The sequence below is a fragment of the Ixodes scapularis genome, unplaced genomic scaffold (genome assembly GCF_016920785.2).
Source record: "Ixodes scapularis isolate PalLabHiFi unplaced genomic scaffold, ASM1692078v2 PGA_scaffold1__304_contigs__length_218370807, whole genome shotgun sequence".
NCBI classification, from domain to species: domain Eukaryota; kingdom Metazoa; phylum Arthropoda; class Arachnida; order Ixodida; family Ixodidae; genus Ixodes; species Ixodes scapularis.
Genome location: NW_024609846.1, coordinates 170,933,557 through 170,956,453, shown reverse-complemented (window position 1 = coordinate 170,956,453; position 22,897 = coordinate 170,933,557). Strand labels below are relative to the sequence as shown.

At 49.3% G+C, this 22,897-nt stretch overlaps 1 protein-coding gene across 1 annotated transcript in view; it reads left to right on the top strand.

Annotated features, from left to right (window-relative positions):
* The first annotated feature begins 1,505 nt into the window (after window positions 1–1,505).
* The window catches only part of LOC8039566, a 298,351-nt gene continuing 276,959 nt past the window's right edge, over window positions 1,506–22,897 (top strand). The window contains exon 1 of the mRNA XM_042290402.1: window positions 1,506–1,559. The gene's annotated coding sequence lies outside the window, so the exon portion shown is untranslated. The remainder of the gene's footprint in view (window positions 1,560–22,897) is intronic.

Below are 22,897 nucleotides of genomic sequence, written 5' to 3'. Positions count from 1 at the left end.
TGTAGCGCGAGTGTCTTTCGGCGGAAAAGCGCTTCAAAGCAGCGACCCCAAACTCTTGTGCTTGTGGCATTGGCTGCACTTAGCTTAAGGGTGAACAGAGAATAATAGACAGTTTTAGTATAGCGTTGCTGGACCTTACGTACGCAATACGCAATAGTATAGCGTACGCTAAAAATGACCTGCTCGGACCGAGTTTAGTTAAGCGTTACGTTTTCGAGTGAACACCGCGCATGATCTTGGTTAAATTCGCTAGAGCCGTAGAATTCCGCGTGCTTATAGCGCAACCATGCTCCTGGAAAGAAATATTGAAAATGAAAACGTGTCCATTCATTTTATTTCAAATTAAACCAAGTCACAGCTGCCTCGTCAAGCGCGCTTTTCAGCGGGGTACAGAGGCTACGAGTACGAGTGCGTAGCCAAATTCGATCACGGAGCCTCCGTCACTCGTCCCGTGGAAACGGCACTTTTCATCAATGCTATCGCGGAATGAAATTCATGACCCTGATGTCCAGTGCATAGCGAAAACTTCGGCGATTTCTTTTAGAGTCGTTCGTCCGTCGGCGATGAACAGTGGGAATAGGCTTAGGGTTGAGCAGATCGCAGCGTCGACGCACATTCCGAGCGGCGAACATTTTCACTGTGCACTCCTTCAGCTGCACGGCGATGTGATTCGACCGCGGTAGGTCCCAGAAAGAATCGCCGAGCTGAACACCACGCAATTTCACGTAACACAGAACTTCGAAAACACCACGTCGCCCTTGTTGCGCCAGTCGAGGCAACCGCGATTTTAAAACTGGCGCTCTCGTTGCGGCCGAGATCTCTCGAGAGCGTCCCGCAAGGCCCGCTAGCCAGGAACGCAAAATCTCCAGCGTTGCGTGCGTACGCAATACGCTAGCCCTTTTATTGCGTTTTGCGCATGCGCACTCACGACCCGCAATTTTCTTGCGTACGCAAAGCTATAGCGTACGTTCCACTAAAACTGTCTAATGATCGCGCAAACCTGTCCCTTCTGCGCAACTCATCGCCTAGTTTCTTGGACATGAACGTTTTGACGCATGCACTAAAATGTTAATTTCAACTGAACAACAACAAACATTGCATGTTCGCAGGGTATATTTTTGATGACACTCATAAAACATTTATAAGCAGTAATTAAACTTTTGGACGCGTATACTTTTTTTTTTTCCGTGGCACTAGAAATCTTTTTGCATTGCATTCCTTGGGTTACGTTAACAAAGTTGTCAATTTCTGCTTCTCCTGACAAGTGATAATTATGCTCCCGAGGACTGCAATTTCCTGCGTATCACAAAACGGTAATCAATTAAAATTTCGATATTTTCTTGAAAACTTTGTATTCTACAGAATGTTCCAGAAAGTCGGCCACGGCCAAGCTCCAGAGCTTTTAACGGAGAAAACGGCTTAAGTCAAATCTTCCTTTTCTTACGTCGAGATTGACTGCCGTTAGAGCTAATAGCATTTCTCAACTCTTTTTTTTTAGGGTCAGCCGTGAGAGGTTTTGCGAGAAGTACCGGGACCTGTGCAACAACACAAACGAAGACGTACGTTCACGCTACGTCAAATGTTTTGAGTGGCTGTCATATCAGTGAGTTTTCGTATTGCGTAATCGAGCAAATACAAACACTGCGCGTTTGCGATAGTGTTGCGACACAGACATTTGACCGCGTCGCTCTCAGCCGGCTTTGCACAGAAAGTTGTTGGCATCAAATTCTTGACCGCGGTTAAGTTCTCGTTCTTTTTATATCTGGAAAATTGACAACTCCTTTATCTACCAAACCCCCGTAAAAAAAAAAAAAAAAAAAAAAAAAAAAAAAAAAAAAAAACTTGTGAGCATTAAAACAAAAGAGGGGTTCCTAAAATAAATTAAAATAAATCACATAAGTTAATCATACTCTAACTGTCAAATCTGAATCTAGAGAGAGAGAGGGAGAGAAATAAATGCTGGTAGTGGAAAGACTGGCAGCCTTAGAAACGGCGCCGGCAACTCCGTAACTTGGAAGTGAAAATAAATTATTATTGTATAACGAGGATGAAGGGATTAACAAAAAAAAAAAGGGGGGAAAGGGGGATCAGAAATGGTGACACAGGCACAGTAGCACAAACAAGCAGCGAATGGCTATAGTATACAATATGAGAAAGCCCTCGCTACAAGGCACCAACAAAACAGGTAAAGTACAAAAGTTATCCTTCAGCTCTCACTGTATACTGCTTCGCTAATCGTCCGCAGCGAATACACATATCACTTCCACGCACACGGCACACTGTTGCGTTCACTCATTCGTACACGTGATAACGAACATACACAATCATGGGCGGGTCAATGTCCTAGCGCTTAATAGCTATATAAGAGACCGTTGTCATTTGAAAAATTGAGAACAATGCTAAGTGCCCCATTGAGAGTTTTGCGGTCAGGTCAAGGGCCCAGTATTTTTGCTTAAGATAGGGGACGCCTATCCAGCAGTCTAAGACAAATCTTAATCGTGTGCCCTTCAGTGGCAAAGTGTTGGCACCCTAAAAGGATGTGATTAACATTTTCAAATGGGTCACATAATTCACGTGTTGGAGACTCATGATGCCGAATTTGGCGCAGAAAGCTGCTTGTAAAAGCCACTTCGAGTCGTAGTCGGTGGAAGAGGGAATCGTATTTTCTTTTTGTTTCAGTACAAGGTGGTAACTTAAGATCGGGGTCAATGCCGGGAAGAAGAGCGTCGACTCAGTTTTCGGTGAACCATTGCTGTCTGGAGAGTTCAGCTCGAAAGTGCCGTAGTAGGGACCTGGCATCCGCAGGTGTGAGGATCGTTAGTTCCATTATGTAGCGAGAATAAGCTTCGCCAGCCAAACGATCTGCTTCGACGTTTCCGCTACGGTCGCAGTGACCCGGAATTCATTGAAGGCGTATTGAATGGCCATAGTCCTCTGCATAAACTATTGTTGTTTGAACCTTGCATAAGAGTGATCCCAAGAAGGAGTTCATGGTTGTACTTTTCAGTAGCTTAATGCATTCCTGGAATCTGTCAGTATCACCTAGTTTTCTGAGTGATCAAAGTTGTCAATAATGTGACGGCTGAAAATATTGCGTGCAACTCAGCCGCTGTTAAACACGTATGATGTGAAAGCGTAAAGGCTTCGGTTATTCTAAATTTGGGAATGGTGAAAGCAGATGTTGAACCATTCTTTTAAGTTGGTCCGTCTGAATGAACATAAACAGCATTGTTGTAGTAGGGTGATTTCAGATAAGATCGACCAAAGCGTGGCTGGTCGACATTTTTAAATCAACTGATGTTTTTATATGACATTGTCTAGTGTCTGGTATAAACGAATCCACACTTAGTTTTGACCAGAAAAAAAATTTGGAGACAAGAAAAATCGTAAGGCAGGGAGAGGTGGACAGTTGCAATAACGCGCACTGATGGAGGGGGCAAGTTTGAAAGTGAATAATTAAAACAATAAAATTAGGAGAATTTTAAAACTTTTTACAAACAAACTATGGGTACAACTTGCTTGTAATATAAAGTAATAATATTTATTAAAAATTTATTTAGTTTTCTAAAAATTGCCAAACATGCCTGCTCGAACGACAAATGGCAAACTTTGGAAATCTGTATCTCATGAAATAATTTAATCATTATTACATAACTTGCAGACATTATTTTACTAATATATGGCTATTATTGAAAAAATAAATAAGGTATCTGAGTGACACAATAGTTACAATATATTTAGGCAAACATGGGAAAAAATTCAAACAAAGAAAAATTCCAATGCGAATAAAAAAAAAAAACACCACCTTCGATTTTTTTAAAATTTGGGTACCCTGTTATACTCTATTTCGGCATTCATTTCTATTAAAACATGTTGCATCATTGCACTGTGAAAGAAGAAACAACTCCCCAAAGTAGGGTCCTTTTTCAAAGCCTACACTTAGCAGTGTCCAATACAAGAAGTGACTCTGAGTTCCAGTTTCATGAAACTTGCACAAATCTTTTATATACATTTATTCAGATGAGGTCATTGATAAAAAGAGCGATCGGTAACACAGTAAAAGGGAGGAGAAACTATATACAGCATTTTACATAAGCGTACAAAGTGGTATCATATTAGAGACTAATGATTTGAGAAAAGATGATGCAGTGTGAAGTTGTACCTTCCGGTATATTTTACATCTAGAGTAAAATAAATAACTTTACTTCCACACACAAAAACAAAGATATAATAGTAAGATATTTAGGTTGGCTGTGTATTTACGATTACAAACAATTTCAGGTGACGGATACCATAGTGCCTAACTGGAGCAGCTTCGATGCTCTCGGTGCATGAATGAATCGTGGCAAGCCGATATATTTTATCGTGCTCGAGGATAACATTTTGGGATTTTTTTTATAGTGATCAGATAAAAATTATTAGTAACCGCCAACAAAAACAGTAGGTTAAATACCCCGTGAAGAAAAATGTGATAAATAAGATGTCCCTGCATTCAAAAGCTGTACCCATTTAATAAAGTTGCTTCCAAGCAGATCCGACTGTCCGTGCTACATATACGTCACAGGTCCCTTCTGTTGATGACTTGCTGAGCCGCCACGCGTGCCAAGACTGAATGCCAGGGAAGGCGCGCACCGTCAGCCACTCTTCTTTTTTTTGTTCACGATACCGAACAACCTCATTTTCGTCCAGATATACAAGATGCACGCCTTTCAGTTTCTTTGATAGAACGCTCACCATTGTCCTGGCCGTCTGAATGGCGCTTACTGAACGTTCTCTCAGGTTGTTCAGCGTGGCATGGTGCTTCACGAGTCCGCCAACTCCGTCACATGCATTTTTCCCATGTCCAGATGCAGAAAATAACCACTGGGCTTGTGGGCAATCGTCCTTTGCAAATTGGTGAAGCTGGTAGCGATTCTTGAAATGACTGGCGGCGCCGTCACTTACGTACGTCACGTACGAGTATACCGCAACGTTGTCTTCAACCCACTCCTTCACTTTTTCTAGAGCCAAGCAAGCGTGAGCGGCGTGACACAGGTCCTCACTGATGATGGCAAAGCTGTTTGTAGATTTTCTTGTCGTCACTACACATGTAAATATCGAAACTTGTTTTTTTTTTTCCAGTGATATGCTTGCACTTCGTCAGGAAGCACGATGGTCCAGTTTTCAGCGAAGTCAAAATGAAAGACAATGCTCCCGCGTTGCATGCACTGTTTTTCATCGTAGATCGCTTCACCTTGCGTTTGCCGGATATGGTTGTGAAGTAACCAACTTCCAACCGTCACTTGGATCACTTTTAGGAAAGTCTCAGGTTCCAAAGTTTTTTTCACACGGTCGCCGGACTCTCATGTTGCAAGCACAATCTCTTCATCCTCCGGGATATCAAGTTCCTGGAGTGTAAGAAACTGGCCTTTTGGGCAGTGATCACAGTCTCCTTGAAGGCACAGTTCTGTTGCTGGGTCGCACAGAAATGCCGAGTTCATTTCACCAGTGTTGAATATTGAGCCTGTAACGTTCTCTAGAGCGGCAATACAAAGATAATAATTGGCGCAGCGCACACAAACGCAGACTTCCTGGTGTGGAATACATTGCACCCATCTAGGGCGCAACGAATAAAATTTCGTTAGCCCAACGCCGGAATCGGGATGCTTGTCTTTGTATATACGGAAGGCCTCTCGTATTGAGCGTGTCATGAAGCGCTTTGGCACGAACGTTTTCTCTCCGTTGAGCATGACAGAGATGACGTCCTTCTGGTTGGGACTTTGGCGCGAACATTGTAGCTCGTCTTTCGTGAAGTACTCTAGGGCAGCAGACAGGTTCTCAGGGCTCACCTTGCACCTCGTGTAAGGATCCGGCTCATACCACACGCCATGCTTTTCCTTGAGTTTTCGGGATTTACTGATGAGGTACATTGAGGCCTGTGGAATCATCTTTTGAACCCCATTCTTCGTCAGTGTTGACGGCAGGAGTGTAAGCAGTTGACAACGTTCCCGGAGAGAGGTGGCGGTTTCAAAGGCCTGCCGAAAGTTGTCCACCCACTCAGTGCATGTTGAGCATGTTGGTTCGGACGACCCCGATGGTGCGTCCCTGTCGTACGCAATACGTAGCCTTGAGCGTATATTCTTGTCAGCAACCTGCTCCAGTTCTGTCTGCTTTCTCTTGACATAGGCAGGCCTGTCCCGACTTCTTACGACGCTTGGTTGTCTCAGCGGCGACACATCTGTAGGTAGTATTCTGCGATTTAGATCTTCAATTGCTTCTTCAGCTGGCTCAAATATGTCAGGGCACTGCTCTGAGCTTCGCATCGAGATCTCCTTAGAGATGTGCATGAAGCAATGGTAGCACAGGTAGTCCGTCGCACTCACTTTGGTGGAACAGTCAGGCGGAAGAATTTGCTTCAACGAGTTTAGGTCATTAGACATGAGGAAGATACATAGAAAGGGGGGACGGACAACGAAGAAAGGAGGTCCAACTCGCCAACACTTCGAAAATTCTGCTGCTTTGGTATAGTCTTTTTGTGTTTGCAAAAGTAATCTGCACAAAACACTCGTTCGGAGCTCCAGGACGTCTTCATAATGTATACATAAATAATAGAAATTAAACCCCAACTGATGGCATATAATTGCCAAGTGAACGAACTACTGGGTGCACAAGTGACAAGTCCGAGGCTGATGAGCTCACTCACTGCAAACGTACATATGAAAAGAGAGGTCACAACCGAGGCTGTCGGCAAAGCTTGATCCACGTCAAAGGAAGAAAGAGGGAAAGTCTCCAGACAAAAAATTGTGGTCAGCGGCCTTCGAAAAAGACTTTCCGGAATCGCACTGTCGTCCCTCCACGCGCTGATATGAAAGCACCCGAGCTTCTACCACGTGGTTCATGACACAGCCTGAGCCATGTCGGCGACAGGTTCGCGAGGGGTTGGCGGTGGGGTTACGTTGATGGTCACTCGGATTAGCCCTTGCTGTACTGAGCTACCGCCTGCAGTGCCTTATCGCCGGCTGGTGTCAACAACGAGAACACACACACCCTGTCTACACCAAAACTACAAGCGTTCACCGCACACGCGTCGCCGCCGCTTTTAAGCTTTTGTGAAATTGCTTTCTTTTGCCGCGGAGAACCGCCTTATCTTAACTACGCGCCTGAAATCCTTCCAGGCGGGCGTACACAATATCAAGCGTTTCGAGAAATGCCCGTGGAGTAGAACTATGGGAAAATTCGGAGCCCGCGATGTCGATATCGTCGCCGTTGTGTTAGTACGCCGTCGCGTACTGCAGTCCCCCGTTGGGGGAGGGGGGAAGGCGGTCTTACTACGATAACATGGCGACAGCGTTTACACTCTATGTATTTACGCGAGGCTCGAGTATTTGGGGATAATGCTGCCGGTTGGTGTGCCCTTTTGTGCCTGATATTATCGCCCGTGACGCCAGCGAGTGAGATGGCGACAGGCATGACTGCTCAGTAAACAGGCGTCGGCGGCCATGTTTTGCTGGTTGAAGCGAATCCCCTTGTCCTTGACAGCGAGCGGGGAAATGCGAAAAAAAGATTGTGTCGGCCGTTTTGCCAGAACTAGCGACGAGTGTCGTCTGCGGTTTCCGGCAACTATTTTGCCATAATCGTGAGCTTAGCGAGGAAATGATTTTTGCTAGCCACAGAACACTACCACGCAGAAAGGGAATGCTTGAACATGTTTTTGTCCTGGATATATATCAGGGATATATATGAGAGAGAGAGAGAGGGAGATGAAGGTAGAGCGGAAGAGGGAATAGCATATAGTGTCGCAGGAGAATAAAGTAAACAAAGTTCCTAGTGGCCGATGGCTGTATGATCTTTTCTCGGATCACTAGTCCGTAATATGATACATCTTTGTACACAGTAGTTTCTCCTTAATTTAAGTGTGTGAACAATTTCTTTAGTTATCATTGGCCTCATCTGAATAAAAATATATAAAAGATGTGTGTTGGTTTCATGAAACTGGAACTCAGAGTCAGTTCTTGTATAAAACACTGCTAAGTGTAGGCTTTGAAAAAGGACCCTACTTTGGGGAGTTGTATCTTCTTTCTCAATAAAATGATGCAACATGTTTTTAATGGAACTTAATGCCGAAATAGAGTATAACAGGTTACCTAAATTTAAAAAAAATCGAGGGTGGTGTTTTTTTTTTATTCGCATCGGAATTTTTCTTTGTTTGATTTTTTTTCCATGTTTGACTAAATATATCCTAACTATTGTGTCACACAGATACCTTAGTTATTTTTTAAATATTAGCTATATATTAGTAGAATAATATCTGCAAATTATATCATAATGATTAAATTATTTCATGAGATACAGACCTCCAAAGTTTGCCATTTGTCGTTCGAGCAGGCATGTTTGTCAATTTTTAGAAAAATAAATAAATTTTAAATAAATATGATTACTTTATATTACAAGCAAGCTATACCCATAGTTTGCGCCTAAAACGTATTAGAGTTCTCCTAATGTTATGGCGTTAGTTATTCACTCTCAAACGGGCCCCCTCCATCAGTGCGCGTTAATGCAACTGTCCACCACCTCATGCATTACGATTTTTCCTGTCCCCAAGTATTTTTTCTAGTCAAAACTAAGTTTGGATTCGTTCATACTAGATACTAGACAATAAAATATAAAAACATCAGTTGATTTGAAAATGTCGACTAGCCATCCTTTGGTCGATCTTATCTGAAATCACCCAGTATTGTTCTACGTGATACAGGGACAGTGATTTTGCAACAGAAGAGTTGACAGATGCCTTGGCTTCAATACCTAAAATATCTGTTCGTGCGCTGAGCGGCGGCATAGTCCATGGGGTGCGCTTTAAGTCAGGGTTCCAATGAACATGAGGAGGTTCACAAATTGGCAATGTGATTAGAAGCTTGCGAAAGTGACATTCCGTGCGCCGTCGGAGGATCTCTTGACACAATGGACGACCACCCTCATGTGCGGCTAATACAAAATAATGCCGACATGTCTCTTGAGCACGAAGGACGGACACGGGGGGCTCTCGGTCCTCTGCAAAGACAAGGTCAGAAGAAGTTGCTCGAGGGGCACCTAGACATATGCGCAGACTTTGTGCGATCATACATTTAAAGCGTTTTTCTGGTGTTGATGAAATATTATGCAGGGCTGACATTGAACACGCCATCGTCTGTCGTACGAGAGCTGTATGGAGATATAGAATACCACCTGACAACCCACCCCATCTAGTACCCGCAATACATCGAAGAACATTGATGATGGCATTTATTTTTCTTCGAAGCATATCAATATGTTTAGACCACGTATGCGAACAGTCCAGCATGACACCAAGGAATCTGCGCCATTTCACTCCTTCGATGTTTTGCCTTCGGATGGTGATTTTAAATTCTTTGAGATGTTTTTTCGTAAAAGACAGAGCTGCGGATTTTTAAGTTGAAATGTTCATACTGATTTTGCGAAGGTATGTGTATGTCTCATCAAGACCGGATTGCAATTGAGCTTGTAATATTTCCGAGAAAGAACGGAACGCCTATATTCGAATGTCATCAGCGTGCACCGAAATTCAGAGGGGTAGTGGAAGTCAATTTTACAATTCAGCCATAACCATGTTGAAGAAAGTAGGGCTTCGTACGCTACCTTGCAAGACCCCATCCTTTAGCTCATGTGCTGTGCTCTTACATTCGCTCGTAACAATAAATGTTTTTTGGTCTAGCAAGAAGTGTCTGATCCAGCGTACAATGCGACCCCGCGCCCTAAAATGAATGAGTCCATTCAGATTACGTGTGTTGCTTACGGTAACAAAAGCACAATAAATATATATATAAAAAAAAAAAAAAAAAAAAAAAACACCACTGGTTAAGTTCTAAGATCCACGCTCGTGTTCGATGGTCCTAACAAGGTCAAGGACTGAGTATGTTGTGCATCGCCGTGAGTGAAATCTAGTCATTTGTTCTGGTCTCGCACGATTTGATTCAAACCAAAATGGCAGACGTAAATCCACCATCTTTTCCATGTGCTTCCCGACACAGCTAGTTAGGCTTACTGTACAAAATGATTCTAATGCAGCTGGAGTTTTCCTACACCTGTGTAAATGAGCGACTTTTGCCGGTTTTCATGAGTCTGGCGGAGTTTAATTACTCAAAATGTCATTAAATATCACAAGGAGGTCCGTCTTCGGAGGTCTGTCGTAAAGATTTGCAAGTGCTTCGTATGTTATTTGGTCATGACCGAGAGTTATGCGCTTACAAATTGTCCTCAGTGCATCATCTAGTTCGCGAATACTGAAATCGCAGTCCAGCTATGAGTTATTTAAGTTAATCACTTCGGCAATACTTTTCTCTGCGGCCTCACGTGACGCGGTGTACCCTGAAAAGGACATCGCTGCCCCCGGTTGTGTAAGCGAAGCGCCAAGCTAATTCGCCACTGTTATTTCGGACGTATAGTCTTTTTCAAAACTTTCGAGCCCACCGCACGCGTGGCCGGAGAGGGCTGGTTCTCGTGCAGCGGTGCTCTTATCGTCGGCGCTCGCTGGCTGTGGAATTATTGAGAGGGAGGAGGAACTTCACTCTCGCGTCGCGCTCGCCTTGATTACAAAGTGGCACAAAATAGCGAGAGCGAAGTTCCCCCTCTCTCTCAAAAATCTCGCAACCAGCGAGCGCCGACGATAAGAGCGCCGCTGCACGGGAGCGAGCCCGCTCCGGCCACGCGGGCGGTGGATCCTAAACTTTTGAAAAAGGCTGTACCTCGTGACAGGGCCAAAACTCGAAAAGGTCTTCACTGAGTAACCGGGGATTGCAAAGAGTACACTATATTTCATACAATTTTGACCTGGGTGAAAGGTGAAAATGTTGTGCAAAGCTTTCTCCATCGTCGTTTAGAAGTCTCTTGTAAAAACCGATTCATTTTAGTGCAGAAACGCTGGTACAGGCCTCTGCTCTGCCTGATCTCCGGTATCGCCTTTCAACTCTGTGGCGGATAGCTCGAAGCTTCTCGTACTCACCGTTTACACCAGTACAACCTCTCGGAAGAGGCACCTCTTTAGTGGCCTTGTTGAGGTTTCTGCAAATAACCTTTTCAAATTATTCAACTGTCCGCGCCTCTTCGAGTTGCCTGGTGTTCAGAAAACGAAACATTTTTTAGTTTGTATAGTGTACTCGGTGACATGGCCGCTGCAATGTTAACCGGAGATGATTGTGAGTATCGGATGGTGGTCACTGCTACGTGTGTCTATATCTGTGCCCGAGTTTATGCCATGATAGATGTCTGGAAAGCACAGTGTCAGATGAAGGCAACTGCAATAGTTGACACCTTTTAGATACGTTGGTGAGCCATCATTGAGGATGCTTATGTCATGGTGATCAATAATATTCTCAATCAGTTTTCCCTTCTTGTCACAAGAAATACTACCCCAAAGTATATGGTGGGCGTTAAAATCCCCACACGCGATATATGGAGCGGTAAGTCGTATATATACAAGTTAAATTCAGCGTTTGTGATGGAAATTCTTGGTTCCATGTAAATGCTCTCAATAGTAAGTGCCATCCCTCCTGTGCGTACGTGAGGAACAGCGTATAGTATATTTAAAATTCAGGAGAAAAGAAGTGTTGAAGTTAAATCCTTGGCGTATTCGATGTAAACATCTACTAAGGCCTACTGGTCGTAGAGTGTTGTAGAGTAGACAGTTTACCAGTCCAAAACAAACACCATTCGCGGGCTTCTGATATTGCCAGAATGGGAATGCTAAACTGAGCTATAAATTGTCTGCGATCACCACTTTGTTTCGGGAGGAAGACGACGACGATCCTATCTCTGGTAACCCATTTTGTGCTCTCCGAAGTAATCGTAAGAAACTACTGTTTCTCGTTTTGAGTAACCTCCAATTCTGTGACTACCACTAGAGAAAAGTACCTGACCTTTGTGTTCAAAGGGCCTCCTTTTGGGAGGCCGGAAAAATCTCGGAAATGACAACTGAGCCTCTGACCCCACCGAACCAACTCCACATGGAAGAGGACGAAGACCAGGCCACGGGCCCCATAAGTGACCTTCCACCTACTGATTCCATAAATGGTTCACACAGTAGTTCCTCATCGACAATTGTATCCCTACGTGACGACGACGACATGCTCTCCGATGACGCACAGTACGAACTAGTGCATGGAAAGAAAAGACGCAAGACAAGCCAGAGCCCTGCATCACCACCTACGAACGAAACCAACTTACAGGTCGGATACACAGTACTGTTCATCCCAACAGCAAACGACAAAGTGGGATCTCTCAGCAAATTAAAGCTCACGGACTTCCTCAACAACGTTGCTCCAGGCATGGTCAGTGTAGTTCGAGTGAACGCAGCACGTAACATCGTTGCAGTAGATGTGAAACGACCTCTCTACAAGGCCGAACTTCTAAAGATAACAAAACTCTGTGACGTGCCTGTAAGAGCTTTTATACCTCGAGAACGCTCCAACTGTTTCGGCGTACTTCGAGATATTGATCCCGACTATACCGAACAAGACGTCAAGGCGCAGCTACAGTCCTCCATTGGAGTAACAGAAGTGAAGCGACTAGGCAAAGCATCGCCTGTTGTGCGAGTTGCATTTGCAGGTAAAATGGCACCCCAGCATGTCAAAGTGGGCCTTGTGAGGACTACAGTAATTCCTTATCGAGCACGACCCCTGCAATGCTACAAATGCCATAAATTTGGTCACATTGCAGTTGCATGCGCTGCAGAGTTCCAAATTTGCTATCAGTGTGGGCAAAGTCATGAAGGCGCATGTGAGGCCACCCCGAGCTGCGTGAATTGTCGAGGAAATCACACCTCTAATGCAACAGAATGCCCGGTCAAGCAAAGGGAAACAGAAATTATGAGATACCAACACGAAAATAACACGACACTTCGTGAGGCAAGGGGTGCTGTGTACGCGAAACGTCAAACCAACAAGCAAGTGAATGAAAAACATATACAGAGACCTAACATAACCAGTACGGCAGCGCCACCTTTGACTGATGAGGCGTTCCCTCCTTTGAGCAACTCGGGGAAAACGGCTGAAGATGACCCCACCGCGGCATCCACATCATCAGACACACTAGGAAATTCTCAGAAACCATCCTTTTGGGAAAAACAACACATCAAAGACATTATCTCACACTCGTCTCCTCATACACATGCGTCGACTCCCAACCAGGCGAATGGAAGAGCACCTACCTCACTGATTAAAGTGATAGTGCCGTTAATTTTCTCCGTCCTTCGAAAAATATTGGACACAATACCACCATCATCAACGCTCCACCAAGTGATCACAGCAGTCCTTTCCTTAGAGTCCATTATTTCAATGGCGTTCTGAACTATTCTCAAGCACGCCATACTCGCACTAAATGGTCTATAACGCCTCCACGAAGCCCAGTGCTTTCACTTTTCTGCTCCAATAGCTAAACGACAATCAACGAAAAAGGCCAAGAGCATAAAACCTTTGCCAACTATACTACAATGGAATGTAAACAGCCTTCGTCCTCGCCTACCTGAACTTCGGCGCCGCCTGCTTACACTGCAAACAGATGTTCTCGCACTACAAGAGACTTACTTACCTAAAGGGCTTCACCGATTCTCCCCATATGTCCAGTACCACAGTGATACAATTCACCCCGATGGAAAATCTCGTGCATCCTTATTCATAAAAAAATCAATCTGTCAAAAAGAAATACCTTTGAAAGACTTCAACTCTACATATGACGAACACGTCGCGGCAATCATACGAATAGCCAAGCAGGAAATTACTGTCATATCCACCTATGTTCGACCAAATACACCTTGGAATCCTAACGCAATCCGGAAAATTCGTGCACGCTGTTCTGGACCCATCATCTGGTGTGGCGACTTCAACGCAAACCATCCAGCATGGGGAAGCGACAGCACTACGCGACGAGGCACCATACTTTTGGACATCATCGCCGATTTGAACCTCCGCTGCATAAACACCGGAGACCCTACACTAGTACGGCCCAACCTTGAAAAAGCAAGCGTCCTAGACCTCACTTTGGTATCGCCTGAAATAGAGGTAGTCTGGAGTCTCGAGCCCGACACATGGGGCTCAGATCATATTCCAATTCACCTCACTCCTCGCTGCGGCCTCGCACCAAAACATCGTGTACATACAGTAACGAATTGAGATATGTATCGACAAATACTAGCAAAACTCATTAAAAGCACTGGCACGGGTAGCATCCCACTGGAAGATGCAATATGTGTAGCTATCTCTAAAGCCACCAAAACAGTCACCCTACCCGCGAACAACCCAGTTCCTGACCTTATATATTGTAGGAAATCGCGTACCGCCGCCGATTCGCCGTTTCCCACGTGGTCCGTCAACAACCCGAGTCCAGCCTGGTTCTTTCACGGGAGCGGGATACCGCTCCCAGTTTATTGGTACAATAACACACAACGCTACAAAACACTCAATATAAACTACAAATACAAACTACATTACCCAAATATTTACAACCGCACGTTAAGCCCAACGCTAAACACAAAGAAGTCCTAGGCCTCGCGCCCCGCGATATCCTAGATCCGGTCGCCACCCACTTGCCTGCCTGCGTCTCGGTCTCGTCCGGAGTTCTTAGAGGCCTCTTGCCCCCTGCCCCACCGAGTATATATCTATCGATGGGCGAGGAGGTTTCTCCTCGCCTGCCACGGGGGCGCCTGCAGCGCCCTCCAGTGGCTAGGAGAGAAAGCGGCGCGTCGGGAGCCGAATTCGAGATCCCGATCGACCCCGCGGCAACACGACCATGTGATCGTGTCGCAGCCAAGATTGGCCGAATGGTTTGATGGGCGCCCTCGTGAATTCACGGTGCGCCATACTCCCCTCTCCTAAAAATCGAAGTACGCCGGAATTCAGACGTACGGCTAGGCTGCTGAAAACACCGTCGCTTGGTTTGGCCTGGAGACCCCCCACACGCACACACACACCGCTGGTCCCATGAATCGTCCTCACTGAGGTCCATCAGTTCGCCCGAGACCTGGGGTGCGCGGCCACCGCACACCTCACAGTAGACTTTGTCGACTTCGGCTTGGCGGCAACCTCCGGGGCAACGGGGTCCTTGAGCAGTGTGCCTGGCCACCATGAGACTGGCCCCCCAGGAAGTGGTGCACTGGAGAGGGACTGTGGTTGTGACCCAGCTGCGACAGCCCTCCCGGAGCGATGTGGGGCTGGAAGTCCAATGTCACTGAGAACTGCACCCCGGCGTCCTGTGTGGCGTCGCGGACGTCCAACGAGGCTCCCCGAGCTGTGGTTCCGGCCGGGGAGTACGCTGCCCGAAGACGAGGAGTTCAGCCCAGGCTGGTGTTTGTCCAAACGGCGACTCCTCCTTTCATCCTCTCCCAGAGAGGACCATTCGGTGCACACCAAGTTGCGTCTCGAAGCAGCAGCCGCAGGGGCGATGACGCACAAGATGAGAAAAGTCCAAGGCGTGCGCCCAGCGAGGGAGCAGTACCCCAACACCAACAGCAACGCCGCACACAAAGAACAAAAAAAACAAAAAAAACAGAAAAAAACAAACATTTAAAGCAAAAACAAGAAAAACAAACACTGAGGGTTCCGAGGCACCCTCCCCCCACCCACAAAGAAAAACAATAAAAAAAAAAAATTCCGGGAACGCCGATTTCGGATCGCTCCCCCCTCTTCTTCCCTTTCCCGGGCCACGCACTCTACGAGGTTCCGATCCCATCGGGTTGCCTCCGGCTACGCGTGTTGTAGCTGTGCCGCGGTGGTCCCAGGAACTCCTGAGATCGTTGGCGCCCGCGAATGCCCCTTTGCGGCCGCTTGACCGGCTCATCCCCTTCCCTGGGGAAAAAGGGTTTCAGTTCGCCGATGTGAACTGTCCCGCGGACGAGATCAGAATTCTGGTCCCTCAGCGTGTATGTCAGTCGAGACTTCTTAGAATCGATGACGAAGGGGCCAACCCACTTGGGGGCCAACGCCGCCGAGAAGAACTTACTCGCATCGCTCTGCACGTGACTTCGCCGCAGAACGGTGTCGCCCACCTCGAACTGCGCATCGCGGTGCGCTTTGTCATAGGTGTTCTTCTGCTACGCCCGCGCGCGAGCCCTGTTTCCGTGGGCGGCGTCCAGCGCCCGCGACAGTCGCTCTCTTGTGCGCGTCGCGAAATCCTCGTGCGAGGGCACCGCTCTGGCCGCGCTCTGTCGCGGGCGAAGAACCGCATCGGTCGGCGTAGAGAGTTCTCTGCCGAAGTTCAAAAGCGCAGGCGTGAACCCAGTGCTGCGGTTGAGGTTGGACCGCAATGCAAACGAAATCGAATCCAAATGCAGATCCCAGTCCCGCTGCTTTCGAGCATACGCCCCGAGCAGCGGCTTGATGTCGCGGTTCCGCCGCTCGGTCACATTTGCTTGGGGATGGTAACACGAAGTCTTACAATGCTTAATACCGAGGGCCTGGCAGGTTGCCGCGAAAACTTTCGAGCAAAATATCGAGGCGTTGTTACTCACCAGTCTCTCGGGGAACCCGTAGCGACACCAGACCTCGGACAGCCTGCTCAGGACTCCCTTGGCTGTCACCTTCCGCATTGGAACCATCTCGACGAATCCGGTGAAGTGGCAAGTGACTACCAACACATGTTGATAGCCTCCGCTTGACCGCGGCAGGGGTCCCATCAAGTCGCAGGCCGCGATCTCCCATGGCCGCGTACTCACGATGGGCTCGAGCAGGCCGGGTGGTCTGCCGCCCCTGGGCTTGCGCTCTTGGCACACTGCGCAGCTACGGACATAACGGCACAGCTGCCCCTTCATGCCCGGCCAGGTAGCGAAACGGCGCAGCTTATGCCACGACTTCGGTGCACTGCCGTGACCGTCCGCATCGTGGTAGTGACGCAGCGCTGCCACTCTCACATCGCTGGGAATCACGGTCTTGAACGACTCACTTGAATCGCTCTCTTCCGGGAAGTAGCGCAGCAGGACGCCGTCCCCATCGATCAGATAAGATTCCAGCTCACCTGCTTCGATGCCTGACTCCTGGGCGATGGCACTTGGCCCTCTCGGTGTTCCGGAGTGCCAGAGCGTCTTTTCGCCCGTCTGGTCAGGATCCATCTCTTGCCTGAGCCGGTCGAAGATAGCGCGACAAAACGAATCGCTCTGCTGTGCTTCGTACAGTTCCGTTCGGTTGAACGCCGGTCCCAGTGAGGTAATCGCCTCAGCCAGCTGCGCGACGCCGCCACAGCGGGGAGCGGAGCGCGAGGCGGGATTTCCCGTCTCCTGGGGGATGGCCCCGCCTCCGTAGTCTGCTGCCTCGCGCGGTGGGGGATCCACGGGTGCGCGGGAGAGCGCGTCGGCCACCACATTTGTCGTGCCCTTCCCGTACCGAATTCGGTACTCGTACTTCTGCAGTGTCAAGGCCCAGCGCGCCAGTCTTCCGGCGGGTTCCTTGATTCGGGAGAGCCACGCGAGGGCCATATGGTCCGTCTCGATCGTGAATTCCGTCCCCTCGACATAATGATCGAACTTCTTAAGGGCAAAAATGATGGCGAGGCATTCGCGCTCACTCACCGTGTAGTTCTTCTCTGCCGGGTTCAGCGCCCGGCTGGCAAATGCCACCGGGCGGATCTCTCCCCCTGTCTCCTGCAAGAACACCGCGCCGAGTCCTTGGTCGCTGGCGTCCGTCTGGATCGTGAAGGGCCTATTCAGGTCTGGCAGTTTGAGGGATGCTGTACGCGCCAAGGCCTCGGTCAGCTGGAGGAACGCCTCCTCCTGCGGCGCCTCCCAGCTCCAGGGAGCCGCTTTCTCAGCAATTGCGTGAGGGGTGCCTGCATGGCTGCGCAGTTCGGGATGTAGGCTCGGTAGTATCCTATCATGCCGAGAAAACGGCGCACTCCCCCGACATCGGTAGGGACTGGGAACTCCAAGATCGCCCGCAACTTGTCCGCGTCGGGGGAAACTTTTCCTCTCTCGATCCGGAAACCCAACAAGCTGATCTCAGAAGCTCCAATTTGGGCTTTAGTCGGGTTTAGTGTGAGGCCGGCGATTCGTAGTTTGCGCAACACGTCCTCAAGGTGACGAAGGTGGTCTTCGAAAGTTTCCGAGTACACAATGATGTCGTCCAGGTACGCGAGCGCGTGCTGCCACTTGGTATCTCCGAGCACCCCGTCGATCAACCGCTGAAATGTCATCGGTGCACCTGTTAATCCGAACGGCATCCGAGTGAACTCGAACAAGCCTCGGTGACACACGAATGCAGTTTTGCTTTCGTCGCCCGGGCTCATCTCCACTTGGAGGTAGCCTTTGCTTGCGTCGAGGGTAGTGAAATACTTCGCCTTCCCCAGATTCGAGATGATTTCTTCGATGCTCGGAAATGGATACGCATCTTTTACGGTCACCGCGTTCAAGCGCCGATAATCGACGCAGAGTCTCGATGTTCCGTTCTTCTTGGGCACCAAAACCACCGGGAATCCCCAGGGTCCTGATGACCGGCGAATGATTCCCGACTTCAGGAGCTCATCGACTGCGGCATCTATCGCGTTTCGCTTCGCCAGGCTCACAGGACGCGGATTGGACTTCCAAGGGCGTGCGTCCCCAGTTTCAATGCGATGTTGCACCTGCTTAGTGCAGCCCGGCTGTTCGGTGAACATTTCGTCAAAGTTGTGCAGCAAAGCCGCCAACCTCTCTCGCTCTGGTCGGGACAGTCCATCGGCATTGGCCAACGGGTGGCCCATTTCGTCGCAGTGCTCGGTGGAGCTCGGAGTTGGGTGACTCATGGGCATGGCGTCGTCGCGGTCGGTTCTTTCCTGTTCTGTCGCTTTTCCCAGCGCTGCCGCCATGGCCCCCATGGGGCGCTCTCGGAAACTTGAAAGGGGTGCATGTGCCCCCTCTCGGTACGCGCCACTTGCCACGTCAATGATGATGCCAGTGTGGGCCAGGAAATCCCGTCCCAGAATGATGGGCACTGTCAGCCCGGCCAAATGGACGAACCGCTGTCTCTGCGCGCGTTGATTCCAACGTACCACGAGACGCACTGCTCCCCTCGAAGTCGTCGACCCACAAGCCAACTGGAAAGTGGTCTCCCCATGCCTCACCCGAACGGACTTCTGTTGGAGATGCCTGAGAACCTCGTCCCCAATTAGCGACGCACTAGCCCCGCTATCCAGAAGAGCTGCGAACTCCTTTCCCGCCACCGTCAGGGAAATAAATGGGGCCGCGGTGCTTGTCGCTGCTCCGACTCGATACGCCGTCGGCACGCGCACGGTCGAAGGGGTGTCGGGGACCCGCTCGTTGGTCTGTTTCGCCGCCGATAACTTTATCGGCGGCCTCCTCCGTTTCCCGGAATCTCCCTTGTGCAGTCGCGCCTATAGTGCCCGATTTCGTGGCACCGAAAGCAGCGGCCTCGCCAACCTGGGATAGGATTCTCCCCAGTGGGACGTCCGATGCGCTCACCCCTTTGTGGCAGCGGGTCGGCGGCAGCCTGCTCCTGGGCTGCGGCGATCCGCGGTGCGCCGGTCGGACGGAATTCCATCGCGTGGACGGCCGCGCTCCCTCCTCGGCGCGATCCTGGCTCCAAGGCGTCATCCGTGAGCTCCCAGGGATTCCCGCTCGGCTCCCTGCTGGCCTCCGCCATTGCGGCCTCCCCCCGTCGATACCCACGTGGCACCGGCCCCTGCCACGCGCATCGGGGTTCGAGCGTGTCGATTGGTGCTGGGGGAAGGTGGTACCTGCGCTCCGCCAGTATGTCGGCCTGAACCCTGCGCGCCTCCTGTGCGAGCTCACTCAGACTTCCGAATCGGCGCCCAAGCAGATACCGCGAGAAGGTGGGATGCGCCTGCCTCACCACCCGCTCGACCTGCTCCTGGTTCGTAGCATTCGGATCGGCGATCTGCAGGAGTTCCTGCATTGCCCGCAAGTACTCTCCGAAGGGCTCAGCGGGAGCCTGCGTTCTTTCCTCCAGTTCCCTGCGCATTCTTGGCAGGTAGTCTGCCGGCAAGAACTCTTGTCGGAAGAGGGCCGTGAACTCGTCGAGTGTTCCGGCTGACTCGCCCACAAGGCGATGCCACCTGGCTGCTGGGCCTACAAGAGCCACCGGCAGAACTCTGCCTAGCATATCCTTCTCTGTCAGGCCGGTAGCCTTCCGATATCGCTGGATTTCCAGCAAGAAGTCGGTCGCGCTCAGAGCTCGATCGCTGTGTCCACTGTACTCCGGCACCGGAATGCGGATGAGGGTTCTTGGCGGCGGCGTTTGCCTCTGCATGCTCTGTAAGGCCTGAGCGAACGCCGCAACCAACGCCGTGGATTCACGGGACATCTCCGTGCTTTGCGGCATAGACACGACCGGCGCTACCGTCGGCGTGTCCGGACTCGGCGCTGCGGTCATCGCCGCGCCGTTCCGCTCCGCCAGCCCCGTCGACGTAGCGACGTCGGCCAAAAACATTAAATCTGTTAGCGCGAAATTACCCGCGGCCATCCCGAACACTTGTTTGGACGTGCCTTTTCCAACTTGACAGAGCAGCGGTATAGACCCGCCTACCAGGGGGACCGCCCCGCGTGAACTTTCACGCAGTGTCGTCGACGGACGTTGCGACCGTAATTACGGCTCGCCTGCCCCAACGTTGATGCGCCATTTGTAGGAAATCGCGTACCGCCGCCGATTCGCCGTTTCCCACGTGGTCCGTCAACAACCCGAGTCCAGCCTGGTTCTTTCACGGGAGCGGGATTCCGCTCCCAGTTTATTGGTACAATAACACACAACGCTACAAAACACTCAATATAAACTACAAATACAAACTACATTACCCAAATATTTACAACCGCACGTTAAGCCCAACGCTAAACACAAAGAAGTCCTAGGCCTCGCGTCCCGCGATATCCTAGATCCGGTCGCCACCCACTTGCCTGCCTGCGTCTCGGTCTCGTCCGGAGTTCTTAGAGGCCTCTTGCCCCCTGCCCCACCGAGTATATATCAGGGTTGCCAGGTACTTTTGAGCTGAAACCGCCAAAAGTCAGACGGTGTAGCCCAAAAGTAGCCAAATGCAAGAAATTTATGTAGCCCAAAAGTAGCCATATCCTGCAGAGCCCAAACAATTGTGCGCTTGAATGTGCGAGCTCAATTCGAGGGCACTGCGTCGGCATATCTAGGGTTTAGGAGCAGCTTGCAAGATCTACGACATCTTGAGATGTATTGAACGTTTTATTTCAAACACCAAAGTACAAAAATTTTCCACACTCGTTTTTGCAGTCATATAGTTATGAAGCACACGCTCGTGCCCGGCTTACCCGCCTCATACATGATTTCTGTGTTAAAACGGACAAAAACTTCTACAGTAGGGCTGATGTCCTTACAGAACTCGTTCTTCCCAAGGAAAGTGAACTTTACATAGAGGACGTTTTGAAGAGTTGGAAAGGACATGTTCTACCTTAGGACTGACTTTGTGAGGGACACGTGACTGAATACTCTCTCCACGGCGGCATTCGACATGGGCAGTGTCGGGAGCGCGATGGCGAGTTCGGATAGCAACGGAGACAGGGCTGCTCCTGCGCACTGATCTTGGCGACATCAAATTCTGCAGGATGTCTTGAGTTGCTTTTAGTATAAATTTTCCTCGGATGATGTGCTTCCTGTAGTAAGAAGCAGAAAGAACTTGGGAGCATAAAATAAGCCACAATTACTAGAAAAGCGATGTCGTCGGAGCTGAATCTAGGTCACGGCAGCTAACTTGAGCTAATATGTTCTGGCGTCACGCCCACTAATCTTCACGCAGAAAATCCCTGAAAGCGGAAATCCAGAAAGGGTGGACTGTCGCTTTGTGTCCATGATGAAGTGTCTTTTGTACAACTACTCTAAACCAAGCAAAAAAAAAAAAAGTGCCGCGTTAGGATTTAAAATAGCCCAAAAATAGCCACATAGCCAACCGCCAAATTCCGACGCCAAATGTATGACAAAGTAGCCAAATTTGGCTATTAATAGCCAAACCTGGCAACCATGGTATATATCTATCGATGGGCGAGGAGGTTTCTCCTCGCCTGCCACGGGGGCGCCTGCAGCGCCCTCCAGTGGCTAGGAGAGAAAGCGGCGCGTCGGGAGCCGAATTCGAGGTCCCGATCGACCCCGCGGCAACACGACCATGTGATCGTGTCGCGGCCAAGATTGACCGAATGGTTTGATGGGCGCCCTCGTGAATTCACGGTGCGCCATAATATCTCGAAATCCGCGCTGCCTCTCGACGAGCTCAGCGGATTGCGAGACGCACAAATGCCCCCGCCGACTGGACAAAATCAAGGCGAATAGACGCAAAACTACGTCGTCATACCAGACGCCTAGGCAGACAACAATGGCAACTTCGAAGCGAATCGCTTAAAACTGATTCGGAGTCGAGGCTACCTTGGACCACTGTGAGATGCTTACTTGAGCCTGTATCTCAAGCATATCCTTTTGCTGAGATAGCGATAAAAGACAACCTTACTATAGCTAACCTCGCAGAAAAATTCGCTGACGAATTCTCAAGGCCTGTATCTCCACCGCAAGGAAACCCTCCAGCACCGAAGCCTCCAGTCCCAAATTTCACCCTAGCCACTATAAACAACGACTTCACAAACCCAGAGCTAGACTATGCCCTGACTCGCTGTCGCCGCAAGGGTGCCCCAGGAGCCGACGGCATTACAAACCAAGCCCTCAAAAACATTGACGCTACGGATAGACCCCTTCTTCTAGAGTACCTCAACGTGATTTGGCGATCCGGCGAACTTCCTTCCTCCTGGCTACATTCTACTGTAGTAGCCGTCCCAAAAGCAGGCAAGTCGAAAGCCATCATAACATCTTACCGTCCAATCTCCTTAACCTCCTGTGTCTGCAAGCTTTTAGAGCGGATGATCCACCGACGGCTCAGCTGGCAACTTGAAGACGCACAAGCGCTACGACCA